Source organism: Ambystoma mexicanum, chromosome 9, assembly GCF_040938575.1.
Source record: "Ambystoma mexicanum isolate Mex_15411 chromosome 9, UKY_AmexF1_1, whole genome shotgun sequence".
In the NCBI taxonomy this organism is placed as follows: domain Eukaryota; kingdom Metazoa; phylum Chordata; class Amphibia; order Caudata; family Ambystomatidae; genus Ambystoma; species Ambystoma mexicanum.
In genome coordinates this window covers 835194796-835214612 of record NC_090931.1, presented here as the reverse complement: position 1 = coordinate 835214612, position 19817 = coordinate 835194796, and the positions used below count along the sequence as shown (strand labels likewise).

The 19817-nt window shown below is 43.2% G+C and overlaps 1 protein-coding gene across 21 annotated transcripts in view; it reads right to left on the bottom strand.

Moving 5' to 3' along the window:
* The window catches only part of UNC80 (unc-80 homolog, NALCN channel complex subunit), a 3486058-nt gene that overhangs the window by 1894256 nt on the left and 1571985 nt on the right, over nucleotides 1-19817 (bottom strand). The gene's annotated exons all lie outside the window — the stretch shown is intronic.

Genomic DNA, 19817 nt, shown 5'->3' with positions numbered 1-19817 from the left:
CTGTCGAAAGTCCTGAATTATTGTGCTGCGACACCTACTTTTATGGTAATGACCTAGCGCGTCCACATGCTATATATGTATGGCCCACCTTAGGTGTGTTAAAGTCCTCCACTCTTAGCGGAGACAGTTACCCTCTTATGCAAGTGCATTTTGTTGTTGGGTTAGGTATGGTAGGGATGGGAAGGTACAAAGTCAAAGTTCGGGGTACTATGAGGGCGGGGGTAGGTAGGACATGGGGAAAGTTGGGGAGTAAATGTTATAAAATGCACATGAAAAAAGAGATTCAAATTTGTGATTGCATTGTTGGGCACACTGTTGAGAATGTTCATAAAATTGGGCATAGGATGATAACATCAGGGGATGGGACTTCCAATGTAAAATTGTAAAGCTGGAATGTGCGAGGCCTGGGGTCACCTATAAAAGCATACGAGGTTATTTCATATGTTAACAGGCTGGGAGTAAAGATTTTATATCTTCAGGAAACACATATTTCGGGTCACCAGGTGCAGCGAGTGGCTCTGGGTTGTGGGAAACAAAAGTATTACACCTCATACTCCACGAGGGTACGTGGTGTTATGATTTTGAAACACCGTTCCCTTCCCTTCGTACACCATAAAACTGTTAGTGATGAACAGGGAAGGTTTGTATTTGTGCACGGCAATCTGGGGAATCATGAGGTTATTCTACTAAATGTATATGGCCCGCATGTTGAAGATCCAGACTTCTATAAAGATATGTTTAAAAAATGTGCTAAATATCCTACAGCTCTTATTATTTCAACACCAATGAATGTGCAATTAGACCACACGTCTTTATCGCCAAGGTCCCTGAGCAATGCAGTCTGAAGTATTTTGACTCAAATTGAGGATCTTGGTCTTAAAGATGTATGGCGAGCATTGAACACTACCCAGAGTGAATATACATTTTACTTGTCAGTACACGACATGCACTCGCGAATTGACTTACGGCTGGTTACTCATAGGTTACTAAATTGGGAAGTGGAAAGCCATATTCTTTGCAGAACACTGGCCGATCATTCACCAATCCTACTATCATTATGTAACACCGGACATACAGAATGGAGAGCGCAATGGCGTTTTAAACCTGATGCCCTAGAAGACTTGGCATTTAGGCTAAATATAAAGAACATATAGCTAGCTATTCCGAAACTAATGAAGGATCAGTTACCACACAGGCTACATTATGGAAAGCTTTCTAAGCTTATACCAGGGATATAACCATTTCTACAGAACATGGGATAGTATGGGATATTAGGGGTGAATTGAAGAGGTGTGAGGACAGACTAACAAAGCTACAGCAAAAATATGCTATTGACCTATCCACTGCAACCAGACTCGACATTAAAGTAACTCTGGACAAGTACCGTGATATAGCCAATAGGGAGATGCATTATTATGATAGAACTGCAGCGGCACGGCACTATGGAGAAGCGGATAGGCCAGGGAAGTTATTAGCCCGCACAGTCCGTGATGATAAGGGTAGCTCCAACATCTCCCGTATCGTCCTAACAGCTCTGGGGCTAATACTGACACTGATATAAACGCATTATTTTATTATTTCTATTTCGCATTATATGTTCCGAAAGGAGAAACTACTGCAATAGAGATAGATGAGTATTTGGCAAAGATACCTATGACCCTACTAACTGAATTCTATAAAAAATGTGCAGACATGTTGGTCACCCGCCTGATGCTGGTCTCGTCTGAGGACCTGGATATGGGGCTTCTACCGAAGTCGATGCGTGAAGCCATAACCATCGTACTACTTAAACCAGGGAAAACTCCAAATGAATGTGGGTTGTACAGGCCACTGTCACTGGTAAATACTGATGCCAAAATATTTGCGAAAATTCTGGCTACACGTTGAACTCACTGATGCCATATATGGTGCATGAGGATCAGGCTGGCTTTATACCAGGGAGGTCAATGACATTAAATCTACGCCAGATGTTTAATATTAGCTAACAGATACCTCAAGATAGTCAGGGGAAAGCGGTCTCACTAGATATGCAGAAGGCATTCAACACAGTGTCCTGGCCCTTCCTATTCAGGAAATTGAATAATTAAGGATTTGGTCCCAATTTCATAAAATGGGTGTCAATGCTGTATTCCAAGCCATACGCTAGAGTATATAGTAATGGTGTGCTCTCCTCTGTATTATTGTTGGAGGGAGGCACTAGACAGGGATACCCGGTGTCACCACTATTATTTGCCTTAATTATAGAACTATTAGCAGAACTTATACGCGCCCGCTACAGTAAAGCGGCATTCATATAAATGGCCAGTTTGAACTTACAACATTTTATGCTGATGATATAATGCTATATTTAAGGGATCTAGAGCGCTATTTGCAGAGAATATTAACAATGGTACGAGAGTTCGGAAGATATTCGGGCCTGCACCTAAACTGCAGTAAGTCTAAAATGTTTCCATTTACGGGAAACACTTGTGAACCCAGGAATACAGTTGGCTTACACTCATCACCCCTGAGCATCAGATATCTAGGGATTGAAATGGCACGTACCCCAGCCTTGATCAGAACCCTTAACTACGGTACACTAATGGAAAGAATAGCTACAAAATTGGAAAGCCCCTCCCTATATCGCTAGCGGGGTGGGTTGCATTGGTTAAAATTACCATTTTACCAAAATTACTGTATCTCTTTAGCAATATACCACAGTGGCCAGGTATATCATTCTTTAATGAAATAGCCAGGCTATGCTCCTCCTTTGTATGGAACAGATGGGTTTGAGTAAAATGACAATATCTCACTCAAACGTATGATGCTGACGGCCTAGCAGCTCCCGACTTTGAACTGTTTTATCTGACAGCACAAGCATACTTTGCGATACACTGGTTGAAACAGGACCCAGGACCACCACACTTGAGATTGGAGAGATGTAGTGCACCCCCTGGCCCGATGGTGTACTTGATAGTTGGTAATGGGTGTCAAAGAACACACCCGCTTGACCCAGTGAGGGTCACACATGGGACATGGATAAAACTAACGTATCGTCCCAATAATATGGTACTGTATAACAAAGCAATACCTTTTTGGGGCCTGACACCCCTGAAACCCACACGAGATAAGTTGCTAGCAACACACTATGGAGAGGTAGGTATTAGGACTCTGGGCTATATGTTTCAAGAAGGCAGCTTCATTACATGGGATATTATCAAATCACACATAAGCGATACACCGCTTCAATGGTTCCATTACTATTGGATTTGATCTGCCATAGCTATGTCGAACTGAAAATCATATTGTGCCTCCTATACTGTATGAATATATGTATATTGGCCTACGCCAAACTGCTTATAAGCCACTTGCGAGGAAATCCGCATTGCAAGGTCTTGACATTAGATCAGTGTAAGCCGCCATTTTAGGTCTATTTGCCATTTTAGATTCTCTTTCTAAAGTCACCCTATGTTCTAAGATGGTGGAGAGTGTCATTCTGAATGTAACATTGCCTTCTTGACCACTGTGTACAAACTAATGTGTAACTTGCCAACAGGCCACATGTTAGGGTCATGAACTGAGACCTTGTCCTTCATTGACCTGTGTATAGAGGATTACCTGCGCCAACGAAGCTAATCCGCGAACACATGTTGAAAACAATATGTTCAAATACTGAAATGGGAACACTTGTTTAACTATATTGTACAGAAATGTATGAGAAGGCTTAACGAGAAATCCTAAAACATAGGGCCTGATCACGACTTTGAACAGAACTCAAACGCAACACCTCACTTCCGCACGGTTGACGAGATATGAATTGATCTTGTTTGCTCCTCACATACAAATTAAGAGGTGTTGTGTTCTTAATCCGGCTGAACTCTTACCTTTCCTGCAAGGTACTGCTTGCAGTGACGAAGAGTCACATGATTGCCTGTACACTACCGAACAAGAGACAAAGGGTAGAATTGATCTAAAAGACACTCCTTTGAATAATCCACAAGGGGAGCTGTTTTGCGATGGCTCCTGCTTCAAACTTCCGGATTGTACATCCACAGCTGCTTATGCAATCACTACATTAAGCACGGTTGTGGAAACCAAGAGAATCACGCATAACTCCGCGCAGGCCGCAGAGATTATAGCATTGACCCGAGCTTGTGAACTTTCTGAAGGGCTTACTGTGAATATATACACTGACAGTCAGTATGCCTTTGGGGTGGTTCACAACTTTGGATGACTTTGGTCAGAAAGAGGGTTCTTAACTTCACATTGTACAAAGATCCAGCATGGCTCCCTAATAGTACAACTGCTCTCAGCGCTTGCACTTCCCACCCAGTTAGCTGTCGTAAAATGTGCAGCACATCAAAAGTTGTAGATGATATAGGAAAAGGGAACGCTTTTGCTGATCAGATAGCTAAACAGACTGCCACCATCCTCTCTGCAGATATGTACATTTCAAGGAAGACCGTAAATGCCTATGTAATGGATGAGGGTGTTGACTCTGTAATGGACATCCAAGCCGATGCCACACTATAAGAGTCCAAGAGATGGGCTGAAGGCTTGGGGAAACTCGATGATGATGGGTGTTGGGTGGACATAGTTGAAGGGAAATGGCTACTTCCTAACACATACATAATGATGATAGTCGTCATGGCTCATGGCCCTACCCACATATGTGCCCGGAAGCTTACAAAAATGTAATGAAAGTTTGGGCGAATAACAAAATCTCTAAAATAGCTGAGCGATATATGTTCAGAACTGTATGATCTGTTTACAGCACAATGTGGGAAAGGGAACATCAACTCCCAGGGGATGTTTCGGTCCACCTTCTGTCCCCTTTGAAGTTATACACTTTGATTTTATCGAAATGGAACGATGTAATAACTTGAAATATGTGTTAGTTGTCATTTGTGCTTTCAGCGAAAGGGTTGAGGCTTTTCCAGTTAAAGACGCTACAGCCATGACTACTGCAAAAACTATGTTAAAGGAGTACTTCCCTAGGTTCGGGCTACCAACAGTCATCTGGTCGGACAATGGTCCACATTTTGTCGCTGCTGTAATTCTGCAGATATGTGCGGCATTAGAGATCGACAAACGGTTCCATTCGGCCAGACACGCCCAGGGTGCTGGATTAGTAGAAAGACACAACAGCATCATCAAGAACAAGCTCGCTAAGACGTGTGCCGGCACCAAACTAAAATGGCCGGACGCCTTACCGATCGTGTTGCTAGCCATGCGTACAACCCCTCAAACTAAGACTGGGCTCTCTCCATTTGAGGTGGTAATGGGGAGACCTGCTAACATCTGGAACCTTCCGAAATGTCGGTCTTTGAAAAATGACCAAAATGTACTTCTTTCAGATTACTGTAGCCAGTTGACTAAAACCTGTATTTAATTTATCACCAGGTGCGAGAGGCTTTACCTGTATGATACGAGGGCCGAGGTCATGGCATTCGGCCCGGTGACTGGGTGTTGACGAAGGCATTTGAGCGATCCTCTTGCCTTGCACCTTGGTGGCGGGCCCTTTCCAGGTCCTGCTGGTCACACTGACGGCCTGCGGGTCACAGGCAGAAAAAACTGGATCCACGCAACGCATGTCAAGAGGCTTCCACACCCAGTGCCATACGATACAGAAGAAACAGAACCCCTCACCAATACTTCAACCAACGATCCCGAAGCAGTAAACAGCAACAAGAGTGCATCAGAGTCTCTCTCTGAGCCTACGAGGCCTGGGGAAACAGCCATTTTGTCTCCACACTCTCCAAAAGTTTTGTTTCCGGAAACTGTTGTTCCGGATCTTGCATCTTCACTTGCTCTTGATACGTCGCTTCCAACGGGAAGTGACGACACGTTGCTCTTGGATAAATCAGTACCAGGGGCAACGAGGTACAATTTGTGTCCAAGGAAATAGATTTACGGCACGGTTCGGCTGTGCATTCGAAGAAGGAAGGAAAAATCATCAAGGGCTTGCTTTTTGCCCAAGTACTTGTTCGAAAAAGGGGATTCTGTTGGCTAGGGTTGTGGAAGGACTAAGAAGTCGCTTGGCCGGGAGGTCGCCAGCAAAAAAAACACTGGGGTTTTTCATTTGAAGACTGCAATGCCTGCAACCACTACCGCTCGTACAGGACCGATAAATGATCGAGTGACCAGCTGTGAGAATGGACAAATTGTTTGGGCCCCGAAAACGTATTGCTGTCTTTTTATAATGTCAACTGGTTTTATAGTAGTAATTGTTTTAGGCTTTTGGTACCTGGAAGAAGTGCATCCATTCGAAACTTTGTTACCGACTGAAAATGTACCCACTGTTTCTACTCCTTTTGTGCTATGCATGCCATTTTTAATAAGTCCAACTGTTGGGTCTGTTCGCATTTACCGGAACACGGGGATAAGGGGCTAGGTTGGTATATTCATCCTTTACCTTTGACAACTGCTTGTTATACTTCTCTTAGAGCACTGTTCTTTGGCCGATGGAACGATAGCATCTCGGGGAACTTCGATGGTACTAATTTCAATAGTTTTGAGAAACGTGTTCTTACGCCCCTGGGATGCTCGCTTTTCACGAATAGGAGCAAGCTCAACGTTGCTTCTATTAGGCCTTCTGATAGATTGGGCCTCATTACAACTCAGGCGTTAAGGGTTAACGCCACCGTTAACCCTTAACGCCTGATTCTGATTTTAACGCCTGCTTTTAGCAGGCGTTAAAATCCATGGCGCTAACCTGCCATGGTGCTAATTACGCCGCCGTAATTTACGGCGGCGTAATTAGCGCCTTCCCCACTCCCATTATGCCCTATGGGGCAAAAATGAAAATGGGGAAGGGAAAATGGGAAATGGGGATTTACCGCCCCACTCACCTTGGAATAGGGCGGTAAATCCGCCATCCACCATGGTGTAAACGGAGTTTACACCATGGTGGTAAAGTTGGTGCACTTAGCACCAAGGTTGTAATGAGGCCCATTGTCTCATCCTTTCCAATCTTTGATTTCTTTCAAAATGGCTCCTATAGGCAATAAGGATGCCATGCCTCCTTCTTACACTGTTCACCATAGCCCCGATTCAGTTTCTTTCTGCATACAGAGAAATGGTCCTCAGTCAATGGGAAATTTTAGAGGTTGTGCCAACGTTGCGAATTTGACTGGGGAAGACAGACCTTTGTATGTAGGCGAACCTGTCTACTTTGTTTGCGGTAATGTAGCATTTCATGGTTACCCAGGGATTGGCAGGGAACTTGTTATTAAGGGATCCTGTTACCCGGGATATTCATAGCTAGTACTGTAGAGGTTTAAAAGGCTCGTTCACGGCGGGACGAGAATGGTGACACTCCAGCACAGGTTCTGGGTGATGTAGCGAAATCCTTTGTGCCATTTTGGGGACAAATAGCTGGTGCCAGTGTGGGACGTCTGTGGACGGTAGAAGGATCTTTAATCCCACAAACTCCTTAAAAACCTTGATTTTCCTGAGCGAAAGGACTGGCGATGCTGATGCAGAGTGCCCAACAAACGACCCATTTCGGTGTCGGCCTTGATGGCCTGCAGAGTTTCATCCGCCTTCTTTCCAAATGTATCTATGCCGTCAAAAGGCCTATCGGCAATCTTGGACCTGATTTGCAGCCCGAAGTTAGTGGCCTTAAGCAAACCTTGATGGTGTAACACTGCACCATTAGCTATCTGGCAGAACCCTCTATCCGCGATGTCCACAGCAATAGAGATGACATGATCCGAAAATGCTCCCCCCTAATGGACCAGTATTACTTATCCCGCTTATCAACAGGAAAGAAAATCAAGGATTGGCTCTAGCTTGAACACAAGCTCCCTGTCATAGCAGGAGAGGATTGCTAACAAGTTAGCCACTTCAATGGTTTCTGCGGCTTGCCAAAAACGTTCAGTTGTTTGACTTTCTTGTCTGAGGTGCCATACAAGAGGACAAAGGATTGTCAGAGCGCTTACAGGCGGCTGCATAGTAGAATGAGTCTGGGAAGTGTTGTGTGCATAGGTATTTGGCAGCTGAATCCGGGACCGTGTACCTCTTCTCGAAGTGCTCTTTCTTGGATGGTGCTGAGAACAGATTCTTCATTGGTAGTAGGCCGTCTGCCCAAATATATTCCAGCACTAGAATGCTTACCACTGTCTTTCTGACAGCTCACTGCCTTCGATAAAGGAATCCCTCCTTTTTCTGCTCATCTCTAAAACAATCAAACAGTTCTGCTGCTCGTCACATGAGTGCATGAAAGGAGCCAATCTCGTCTGGAGGTGAATCTATTGAAGGTAGATATGCTCACTCACGTCACCTGGTACCAGATCCTCAAACTCCTCCTTAGAGTGAGTGCGTGAAGAACTGTCCGTTTGATAGTCTGCATCAATATCCATATCTGTGAGGGCAACTGGTGGCAAAATTGGGAAACCTGGGGGGCGGGTGGGCGTGCAGATGGTGGTGGAGGAGCTAAAATTTCTTTTGCAGGAAAAACACAGGGCTGTGCTGAGAAGGCAATGGTGGTGCTGGGAGACATTGCTGGAGCTCCATAACCAGTGTCTGTAGTGCGGACAAGGTTGTCCATAGGCATCCTTTTTTCCATATTAACCCCATCCACAGAGGGTGCCACCTGCTAACAGGGGAGGGCAATGGTGGGCAATTTGCAGCATGGGATCTACAAGCAACCGGGGGAGGAGACAATGTGGGGCAGATCACAGAGTCTCAGGTACTGTGGGGAGTGGACGGTTTGTGGACCTATGTGTTACGGAGGAGCCATTCCTTGAAGAGGAAGGTCTTGAGCTCTTTCCTGAGCTGTAGCACAATGGGGTAGGTCTGATGTTGACGGTAGGAGGTTCCAGAGTATTTGAGCATAGACAGAGAAGGATGTACTTCTAGTCTTTCCTTCTTGTACTGTCGGAGTTCAAGCCTTCACATTGTTAGGGAGACTTCTCTTATAAGGCTAATTTCCCAAACCTAGTGAGTCCCCCAGCAGCTTTGCTGGACTTTTTGGGGTCTGTTTTTTTCTCCTGCTAAGAGTGAGACTCTTTTACTCCCACTCTTAGGCATGATTTGAGGTATGTCTCTGACTGTTTGTGTGATTTTGGGCTATGGGGTCTTTTACTCCATAGGCTATCATCTGTTATTCTGTATGTGTGGTACACAGCACCCTCAGTGCAGTACCACGGGGGTATCACAGTGACCCCCAAACATAGACTCCATACCCTGGGACTGACTGCTGTCTCCCAGGGCATGTAAAGTCACCATTGGCTTTACTAGTCCAAAATTGTGAACAGAATCAGTACAAACCATCATATTGTGGAAGTACTGGTAAGGGGTAATTCGATTGCCCCTGGGTCTGTTTTCGAGGGGGCACTGTCCCGTCCCCCCTCGTTGAGTTTCTGGCTGGTGGCAGTGGTTACCACGCGAAATATTCCTCCGGAATATTCTCTATGGGATTGTCCCATTGATTTTAAACGCACCACTTTTTGGTGCAATGTTAAAGATACCGCCGGTTTATTTATTTAATATTAAATCACCGGTTGGGTCTTTTTGCCAGAACACGATTCTAAAATTGCATTTGTGTCTGTCTCTGTAGCCCTTTGTTCCACTATTTTGGCGGGCTTCTCCACAGAAAGCCTCCAAATGGTGCCACTCTGTCTGGGTTCCACAGAAGGGTCGAGGGGGGAATTGGCACCCTGGACTGCGTTGCCTTAGCAACCCAAGTCACACTGTACTCTGATTGGCCCAAAGGTGAGCCGCCCGGCTCACCACTTAGCATGTGCGATTGACAGCTAGGCTGATGAATGGGGGGATTTCTGCATAAAAGCAGGGCCTTTGGGACTGGAACTTCAGAAGTCGCCACAGGACCAAAGAATCCGAAGAGGGAAGAAGCTGAGCCACCTGCAACCGACGACACCACCGGTGAAGCGCTGCTGCAACAAACTCACCACTTTTCCAACGACAAGAGAAGATCTTCTGCTGGAGCGTCTTCTCCCTTTGAGCTGGTAGGAGCAACCAGTTCGCCCTTTTTCGCTTCCAAAGATGTCACTTGGTCGAATCGCCTGTGCCAAGCAGCCCGGCGGCCGGATAGCCAAGCTCACCACTTTTGACCGCGAATAAAAGGACCACACCTTTTAATCGGGAACTCTGCGGCTGATTTCATCCCTGTGCAGTGCAACGACTGCACGTTTCCTCCTCGACGAGATCTTCTCTTCCCCTGGTCGGAACCATGAACCTCAACCACTGCCAGGAACAACTGCCCCCGTTGGAGCTTCCTTTCTCTTTAAGGTGCTGTGTCCTGCCTGGCCCCCCTTTCTACAGATTGCTAAAGGTGACCCTTAAATCCTTGGCTTCTAAACTGGGTTGGCTCCAGGCCTTCTAACTATATCTTTTGACTCTCCCCAACCTCTTTTGAACACTCTGCAAAGACTTTCAGTGCACTTTAAACCGTGTGATCCTGGGCACATTTCGCTTTGCTCCAATTAAAGTGGGCATGGCCTATGAACTTTGGCTCTACAGTATAACCTGGCTTTCTCCCCTTGCTCTGAACTCTTAAAAGTGTTGGGAACTGTTTTATTTCATGCTCTGCCTTTTCTCTCCCTTTTTAACCTAAACTAATGGAGTGCCATCTAGGTTAAGCGCTCACTTCTGTCTTAACAAATAGTTGTGCTTTAACCCTGACTTGTCTGATAGTTATCAAGGGAGGTGTGTATACTTACCTGACTGTGTTTTAGATTACTTTTCATTGAGAGTGCTAGTCTATTGCCTAAAGTGTGTTTTAAATTAATAACTATATACTTTTTATACAAAGCTCTGGTCAGTGTTTGTTTGCTCTACTGTGTTTTGACCCTATTGTGTATACTCTGCATACTGTCCTACGCTTCTTGAGAGAAGTCTGACTGCTCAGCCACAGCTACCAGGTAAATCTGGGTGGTGCAGAATGCTACCAATTGGGTTTACTGCTGCTCCTGTAGTCTTAATCTTTTTGCAGTGTTGCCCAAGGGAACTGCACAGGATTCTGCCTAACACACATTTCCTCACTTCTGGTGGATTGCAGTCCTCTGGAGATGCCGGGTTTCTTAATGAGGTCGTTTGGTGACTTCAGGGTGGCAGCCTTGTAGACGATGCAACAGGATGTTAAGATGATATAGGCTTGGAGCAGGAGCCATTGCAGTTTGAGGGGGGGTCAGAGTTGAATTTCCAGAGTCCTTTCATGAGTCGTGCTGCAGCATGCAGGGCACATCTCAGGGTGCCAGGGTAATCGCTGGAAGGAACTTTTATAAGGCACAATGAATAAAAGAAGTTCTGGTATTTGACTGTTATTCAAAATCCAAAAAACATAAAATAAGTTGATGTAGGCACATGTCCGGTAACCTTTCGCAGAGCCAAGAGAGGAAGAGTCAAGGTTGTCTGGTAATATCTAAATATGTTTTGGGGAAGAGGGTAGAGTAAGCGTGTGGTAGACTAAAGCATAGGAGTCATGGGCGGGGAGAGAACAGTAGTTGTTTAATGTGTGCAAGCATACCGTAGTCAGATTTTTCTGTACATGGAGCCACTTTTTCATATTAGTGTTTATCTCTTGTGGCTGCATTTTGTTTTTAGGTTTTTAAGATTACGCTTGCATAGTAGGGTAACGTAAAGGAGCTACACCAGAATATCACGACTAGTTAGTTATTTTAAGAGAAAGCAAAGGTCAGGTAATTGCTGTGGCTTGAGCCTCATTACATTTTTTTGCATAGGTGAGAATTGCCTGTGTGCGCTGCTAAAATTCTTCTGAGATGCACCCAGATGGAAGCTGGGCAAGCGCACATGCGCACAGCTTAGAGGGAACATTGGCCACCTCATACCCTAACACTGAAAAGGGAGAGAGAAAGTTAACAGCAATACCTCATTCCTATTATAAGAACACCCCTAGACCAGAAACATGGTATTCCCCCTTCTTCATAATGACCAATCTGCCCCCCTCCCCCAGCCTTTATGAGATGTATTCAGGAACCCTCTGCTCTTCCCCCCAAACACCACTTAAGTCCTGGGACGAAGAAGAGGAGATCAAGAGGAGTACCAATTTCCTGTGAGAAACACCATTACCATGCTGAGAAGAAAATGCAGATCAAGGAACATCAACCTCTCCATTTCCTATGTTCCATTAACGAGGCCAGGCAAAGTCAAGCAATTGACTTTCATCATGCACACCTGCAGCCTGCAAGCTTGTCAAGACAGTATAAAAAGCACTGAGGCACTCAACGGTTGGATCGAGTAGGAGGTCGGATGGAAGTTGAAGTGGAGCCGGAGTATCCCAGGACCAGAAGGCACAGAGCGGGATGCCGAGATGCTTGCCCCTGCAGAGCAAGACAGGGAGGAGGAAGCGTGGTGAGGGAGCCATGGATCCAAGGAGCCAACGTCTAAGAGTGGGAGGTGAGGCAATTCCTACACTAACTAGAAGGTTGCTTGTTCCCCTGGGCAGCAAGAAGAGAGCCCTGGAGAGTCTGAGAGCAGAGGGCGAGACCCTGACCTCAGCCGCAGAAACAGAAGCAGAAGCCAGCCGAAGCAACCGTGAGACCGGTGAGTTTTATTGAATGAGAGAAACCTGAAACGGAATGTATCCAGGTGAACGCGGAACGCTAATTATAATTTTTAATGTTTTTCTTATAATGTATAATTGGTTATTTATAATGTGCTTATTACCCAGAGGTTTTTAAAGCGCGGACCAGGGGATCAAAGCTGTTTTGCTCTGCGTCGTCTTGCTTCCAAGGCAAGCACATTTCCCCTGAGCTATTTTCCAGAAACAATGTAAAAGCTCTTAATCTAAGTGAAGCAAATGAATCAAGAGTTGGACAATGGAAGTGGGAAACAAAGTAACAGAAAGGTCGCCTGCAGGAGTGTACGTCATCGAAAGAATGTAATTAAAGTGGAAGAACCTGTGACAAAAGGAGTGCTGTGCGCAGTGCTGAAAAGCGAGCAAAATATAGAGATAAAAAAAGGGGAGCTGTACAAAAACCGAAGTGGGAGCACACTCCCGAAAGTAAATGTAAAGAGCCTTTCCATAAATATAAGAGTATTGAGAAGCACTGTGGTGGTCATTCAGACAGGAGACGGATCCAGGAGGGCTGCAGAGACACCACCAAGTGATCAGACGAAACGCTAACAAAGTAAGGCACCTGGTTGCGCGACTTGTAGTGGGTGGACCGTGTGGTCTGACAACTGAGCCATGACCAGGGGAGTCTTGGCTGTGAAAGAAAACTGCCGGAAGTACAAAGGTGGCAAACCCAAAAAGGACTTGGTTCAGAGTGGGGAAGGGAGTCCCACGAGGAACCAAGTGTAAGGGTGACATTTTGCCTATAAAACTGTGAGAATTGAACTTTTGTGTTTACCAAGAAGGAACCTTGAAACAATTGAGTATTTGTGAACAGTCCAGAGGGTCTAGGTCGGGGAGCGAGGGAATCCCAAAGGACCCGTTGCAGAAAAGTACCTCAACCAAAGAAGATATTGCAAACTTTTTATCAAGTCTACTGAGTTGCCAGGGGAATCCTGAGACCCTATGGAACTTTCAAAACCTGAGTGCCTTAAACTTGTGGAAGGGAGCTATGGAAGAGTTCCACTGTTACCCTGACTTTAATTTGAACACAACTGAGTTGGCCAAATCCCCTACACCCTGTTATTCTGTAAAAGTGAAGGCAAGCATAGGTTTTGACGCAGACAGAGGTTTTACCTTTTGACTGACAGACTTAGACGTCCCTTAGTTTACCTTGCGTTAGGGAACATTCCCACCTTGGAATTAGGGCAAGTTAGGTATTTTTCCATTCCGACCACTGAAATAAAGGTTGTTGAAAATCTATATATCGGTCTATGTAATCTCTTGATACCATGCCTGTCTTACAGGCCGTCTGTGGGCCGTCGACAGGGTCTCTGAGAAGGATAGCGCAGATGCCTGGGCAGTAGTCGTGGACGAGCGTCACTTCTCCAAAGAGTGCTTAGATGACAAAGATGATGACAAGGGCGTTCGCAGCGCTCTAGTAGTCAACTAGTTGACCATAAACGAAGACATCAACAACAATATCGATGAAGGAGCAGCACAAGCCTGTAATCCATGTCCCTTTTTTGTCCTCTTCCCAAAGGAAGATTCCTAATGGGACCTTGACCTCTCTGATGAAGGAGTGTGCTCCAGGGGTCCGCTGTGCCTAGCAGAGGCATAAATGCAGACAGGGGCTAAGCCAGAAGCCCCGGCACATCATCCAACTAAGCCACTAACCTCTGGTGGCGATCCTTGGGGGTCATGGACGAGAACAACTGGCAGATGGTACAGTTGCTCAGGATGTGGTCCGGGTACAGATACTAGAGACATTGCTCATGAAGATCCTCGATGTTCACATTCTTAAAGTGGCAAGTTGAGCAGGCCTTGAACAGGCTTTGCTTCCTTGTGTCTGTCATGATGTCCTGAAGACCTCAAAGAGGATGAAAGAAGTACAGCAACCCTGCAGATGAAATGGGCAAAATGTTCACACCAGACGGCGACAAACGACACAGCACTAGACCAAGATATTAATGAAAGAATTAATCAAAAATAGACAAAATCAACGAATAGCTGATGAGAGATTTCTCAAGGACTCCCAACACTGAGGATGCAGTAAAAAATTAGAAGATGGCCCACAGGGGTGGAGCTAAGGGGACCTGTCTAAGTGCCTGTGGGCAGTATGACTCAAAATGACTGTTATAGAGCACTAAAGTGACAATCCGATTAACATATTTAATAGTAAACTGCTTTAATGTTACCGAAGATTCCCAGCCTGACGATGGGGAATATTCAAACAGCATGCAAATCCATGGAAGGTCCAATGCTGGAGAAGGGACCTATTACTTTGATTCGTCACACTGACCTTTACAATTGCTGGCAGCACAATACTTCACTCATTATATGTGGTTGTAGGCATATTATATTTGAACCTTATAGTTAGATTCTGTCATACATTCCATCTTAAACCTTACTTGATGAGATTCACACTTATTATGAACTGCCTTTGATCCGTTATTAGTGTAATTTAAAAAAATAAAACTATTCGGATCAAGCTCCACTTTATTATTTAATAAACGTGCATGAAAGTGATTTCAGTATACATAACATGATGACATCCTGCTGATATAACTCATGTAATTCAATATGGCGCTTCAGACATTAAAAGTGATGAACATCTTGAGGCTTTCAGCCTGTGAAATGTAACATGAACACTGAAATAATAATAGGCAAGGGAATTCTATTTCACCAACAATTTGTGAACTTGCCCGAGTATTATTAGAAAATGTGATGTCACTAAATAATATCACCATATTGTTTTAGAGCTAATAAATTCAAGAACAGAATCTCTGTCTAGTGCTAAATAATTCAAGCTTCATCCTGGAACACACGTTTTGCAATAATCCAAGTGTTAGAGCAACAGGCATGCTTATTTAAAGTTTCATCTATTTAGTAAGAGTTTGTGTAAGCTGGCATCAACTGATTAGATCATTCTTTTATACATTTTAAATACTGCTGAAGCTTTAAACTATATCTACAACATTCAGAACAAATTAAACAGCAGAATGAGAATGGCTCAGTTAATTTTCAGGAACCTCTGATTAAGTTGATTTCTTCTGGTAATCACAAACATTGCAATTAACTTGATTACCTGCATAATAAAAGTAGGTTCTGATTTTCATTTTTCATATAGGGTCGTTAATGAATCGGTTGGTGGTCCTGAAGAAGGCATTTGAACAAGATTATGTCAAATTTTGTTTTGCGTATCGACCCAGAGCGGGCATATCATTGGTGTTTAGTGGATATATCTACACTCGCTTAATCGAATCAATTGCAAACAGAGGTGTCCACTAGTCAATGTTTATTATATATATTGTATACAACTTCAAGGATAAATTCATCATCCTTCACTTCATCTTTGTGTAGATACATCATTTTGTTTATGTACATACTATCTTTCGATGTAAATTGTTTGTGCATTTTTATTATACATTTAAATGTATCATTTAAAAATATTTAGTTATGTTATAATAAAACGCTGTTAAATAAATATATATTTTTATTCAAATTCATCTTATGATTTCTTAGATAATTAAGTAGGTTTACCAGATGTAGGTAGTTTAATTGTACGCGGGTTTCATTTATATATGGACATTTGTTTATATTTAATTATCGAAATGATGTGAACACTTGTTTTTGGAATCGACAGAATGTCCATTTTTATAATGGAAATTCTACCAAAACATGTTAGGTATAATCTCTACCAGCGAGAAAGATCTGAGAGGATTTGGGTGTATAACTTGGGGAAATTTGTGTTATATAACATTCCAATATTTGATGTAAAGTGAACCCCCAGATATCGTATAGGTTCAGCCACTGAGGGAAACGGCAGTACCTGCTTTAGGTTGAAGAGGATGTCTCCAGGAACCGAGAGGATAAGGACCTCAGATTTAAAAAATGTTTTTACTTTAAATCCAGAGACCATAGAGTATTCCTTAATCTCTTGCAGTATTGGCAGCAACCTCTCAGGATCAGTAATCATTAGCAGAAACTCGTCCGCAAACATACTATGTTTATGGTGAAAGATAGCTCATCTGATCCCCTTGATGCCATTCCTCAACTTTTGGGAGATTGGTTCCATGACTATAGCAGACAATAAGGGTGACAGTGGGCACCCTTGCTTAGCCCCCACCCCTTGTATGGAAAAAGCATCAGTCAGAGTAACTTTAACCCCCACTCACACTTTAGGAGTTTTATAATTTGGTGATACCATGTTTACTGTGTGTGGTCCAAATCCAGCTGTCTCAAACTTTTAATCAGGAAACACCAGTCAACCTGACAGAATGTCTGTTCGGCCCCAATGTGAGAAGCAAGGAGGGCAGAGACGTTCTAGAGGCTTTGTCTATGACATATATTACTTTTCTAGTATTATCAAAAGCATTTCTCTGTTTTAGAAAACAGATGATCTGGGTTGATCAAATATCGCGACACTTGCTCCATCATAGCTGGGTGTCTATACCTGGTTTGGGAAAAAGTGTTACATTATGGGCTTGCATCAACTAAGCTGTGTGGCCTTCGGCTATAAAGTGTTACACATTTTAATTAAGAGCCCATGGCTAAGATAGCACAGAGTACAGAGCAATTTCTGTGAGCTCCAGGCCAGACCTTCCTAAAACTCTACTTGTTGAGGGGTCTGCATCTGTCTCGAGGGATATAAAACTTGCAAAACACTCCAGATAAAGAGGAGTCTCCTCTGACGTGGCCTGACGCTTTGGAAGACAGTGCATTACAGCGGCACCAGAGAGGTTGCCTGATCCCAAAATAGTGCCGTAGTGCAGTGCAGTTGGCAGTTGAGGAGCTTGCCAGCTGCCCACCCCTGATAACATGCTCCAGGGCAGTGCTGCCCTGAAGGAAAACAATGGGGGTCGAACACGGTGTGGCCAGGGGGCCGATATGAGCTGCGTAAAGAAAGGAGGCGTGAGAGGGGGGAAATGTACGTGATTCCAAATACAGAAGGAGAATAGATCATACAGAAGGAGGATAGATCCCTGCAAAGATTCATAATTGGAAGCAGCACTAACAGTGGGTCTTGACCAGACTTCCCTGAAAGAGCCGAGGGCGACTGCTCCAATATTGTTTTTTTTTTTAAATGATAATATAGTTTGCATACAAACATTTTACATTGATCCATTGCAACTTCTAAAAATCCAGAGATACTTCCAGTCTTTTTTTAAAGTAAACAAGAAAATAATAGAAAATTAAGAAAAAAGAGTAAAATAAAAAGGCAAGCAAAGAATATACAATTCTATACTATGCTTATTCTCCATATTGCCAAGGTACAAATACAAGACAGTCCTTCGCAGGCAGTTTTCTCCCGTTCATAAACTGTTTGTTCTTTCTTTGGCTATGTGTGTCAATATGAATTAATCTTATTCTAGCCAACTTTCTTCATTATTTCAAACCAAAATTGCATTGTCCTATAAGTCAGAATTTGATCATTGCCTGTTATTATTTTTGACCATCCCTCCTTACGGCCAAATTATGTTCTTTCAGTAGGTAGCATGTCTTATATCAATAGGTGCAGAACATTCCAGAAAGATGTGATAGCAGGATTCGACGTGTGCTTTTTGTTGGCAAAATTGGCAGAACAATTCATTTGCTGGTATTTGTTTTGTGTGAGTTAAGTATTCTTGTGTAGGCATTACATTAAAATGAAGTCAGCAAAAGGTATCTCTCATTTTCCTAGAAGGGAAAGGAATCAAATATTGAGGTAGTTCATTCAGTGCCCTTATTTCAGTCTCCATTGTTATGATCATTTGATATTGATTTTTTTCGTTGTTAGTCTTAATCCAATCATTATACTGAATCTGTTTTTTGACCTCCAATGGTCTATTTATCAATGTTTCAATACTTTACTAAGTGTTCATTAGTATTTTGTGGCATGCTTCCTTCCAGAGATTCAAAGCGACTGTATTGACAGTTTTTTTTCTTTTTTCTCAGAATCTCAATGCTGGAATGTGTTCTTCACTAATTTCGATACAGGTACAGATATTTCCAGGATATTATCGATTCAATTGATTGGATAGCCACTCAAATTGTATCCTCGATATGGCGTATGCTCTTGATGGATTGAGTATCTTTCACCAGAATATACCTTCAATTTGATTCGATATTAGTCTTTGGATGTTTAACATGGTTTCGCCTCCATAACTCAATATTGCAATAGCTTTCTGCCTGTAAAAGCTAGTGATCGTCTTCATTGAGTATTGGCCAATTTTTTAAGTAGAACTAAGCCTTGTCTGGAGCGTGATCGTACTTTGTCTTTCAGGTAACTCTGTCCGTTGTCTTTCTACTTCTGATTGGTTTATGAAGACACCAAGATATTTTATAGTTTTGACTGTTTTTATATTTTTCCCCTTTATATTGATTGATGAGACTAGTGTCAAGACTTGCGTTTTTTTGGTGTTTATCACCATGTCGTTCATTTCAATATATTCTTGCAGTTTCGCCAATCTTTTTTGCACCCCAACTTGTGTCCTGTCTATTATTACAATTTCGTCTGCATATATCATATATGGAACTGCCTCAGCATTAAGCCATGGAGGATTGGCAATTATTTTGCTTTGACTTTCAGCTATATCAGATATAAATAGACTAAAATGTGTGGCAGCCAAAGGACAACCTTGTTTGAGCCCGTTATTAGTTTGTATCGGAGATGTTGTTGATCCAACTTTAGAGAGTCTTACTCTTATGTTCATCTCTGCATACAGGGCTTTTAAGGTTCCAATATTTCACTTGGACACTTCCACTTCTCGTGTTTTTTCCCAAAGTTTCTGGCGATTCACGCTATCAAAAGCAAGTTTTAAATCTACAAAGGCTGCATGCTTTGAATTTTTAGTTTTTAAAGCTTCCAGCTTTAGGAAAGTGTGGCAGCCAAAGGACAACCTTGTTTGAGCCCGTTAAGTTTGTATCAGAGATGTTGTTGATCCAACTTTAGAGAGTCTTACTCTTATGTTCATCTCTGCATACAGGGCTTTTAAGGTTCCAATATTTCACTTGGACACTTCCACTTCTCGTGTTTTTCCCAAAGTTTCTGGCGATTCACGCTATCAAAAGCAAGTTTTAAATCTACAAAGGCTGCATGCTTTGATGTTTTCGTTTTTAAAGCTTCCAGCTTTAGGAAATTCAATATGATTAGATTGATGTTTGTTTCAACGTTCTTTGTGAATCCCGTTTGACGAGGATCTTGTCTTCCACTAAGATTGATCCATGCACTCAAGCTCTTTAGCAAAAATGCTGCAAAAACTTTTCCCAAAGGATAAAGCAAAGCTAAGGGCCTGTAATTGCTAGGCTGTTTCCTATC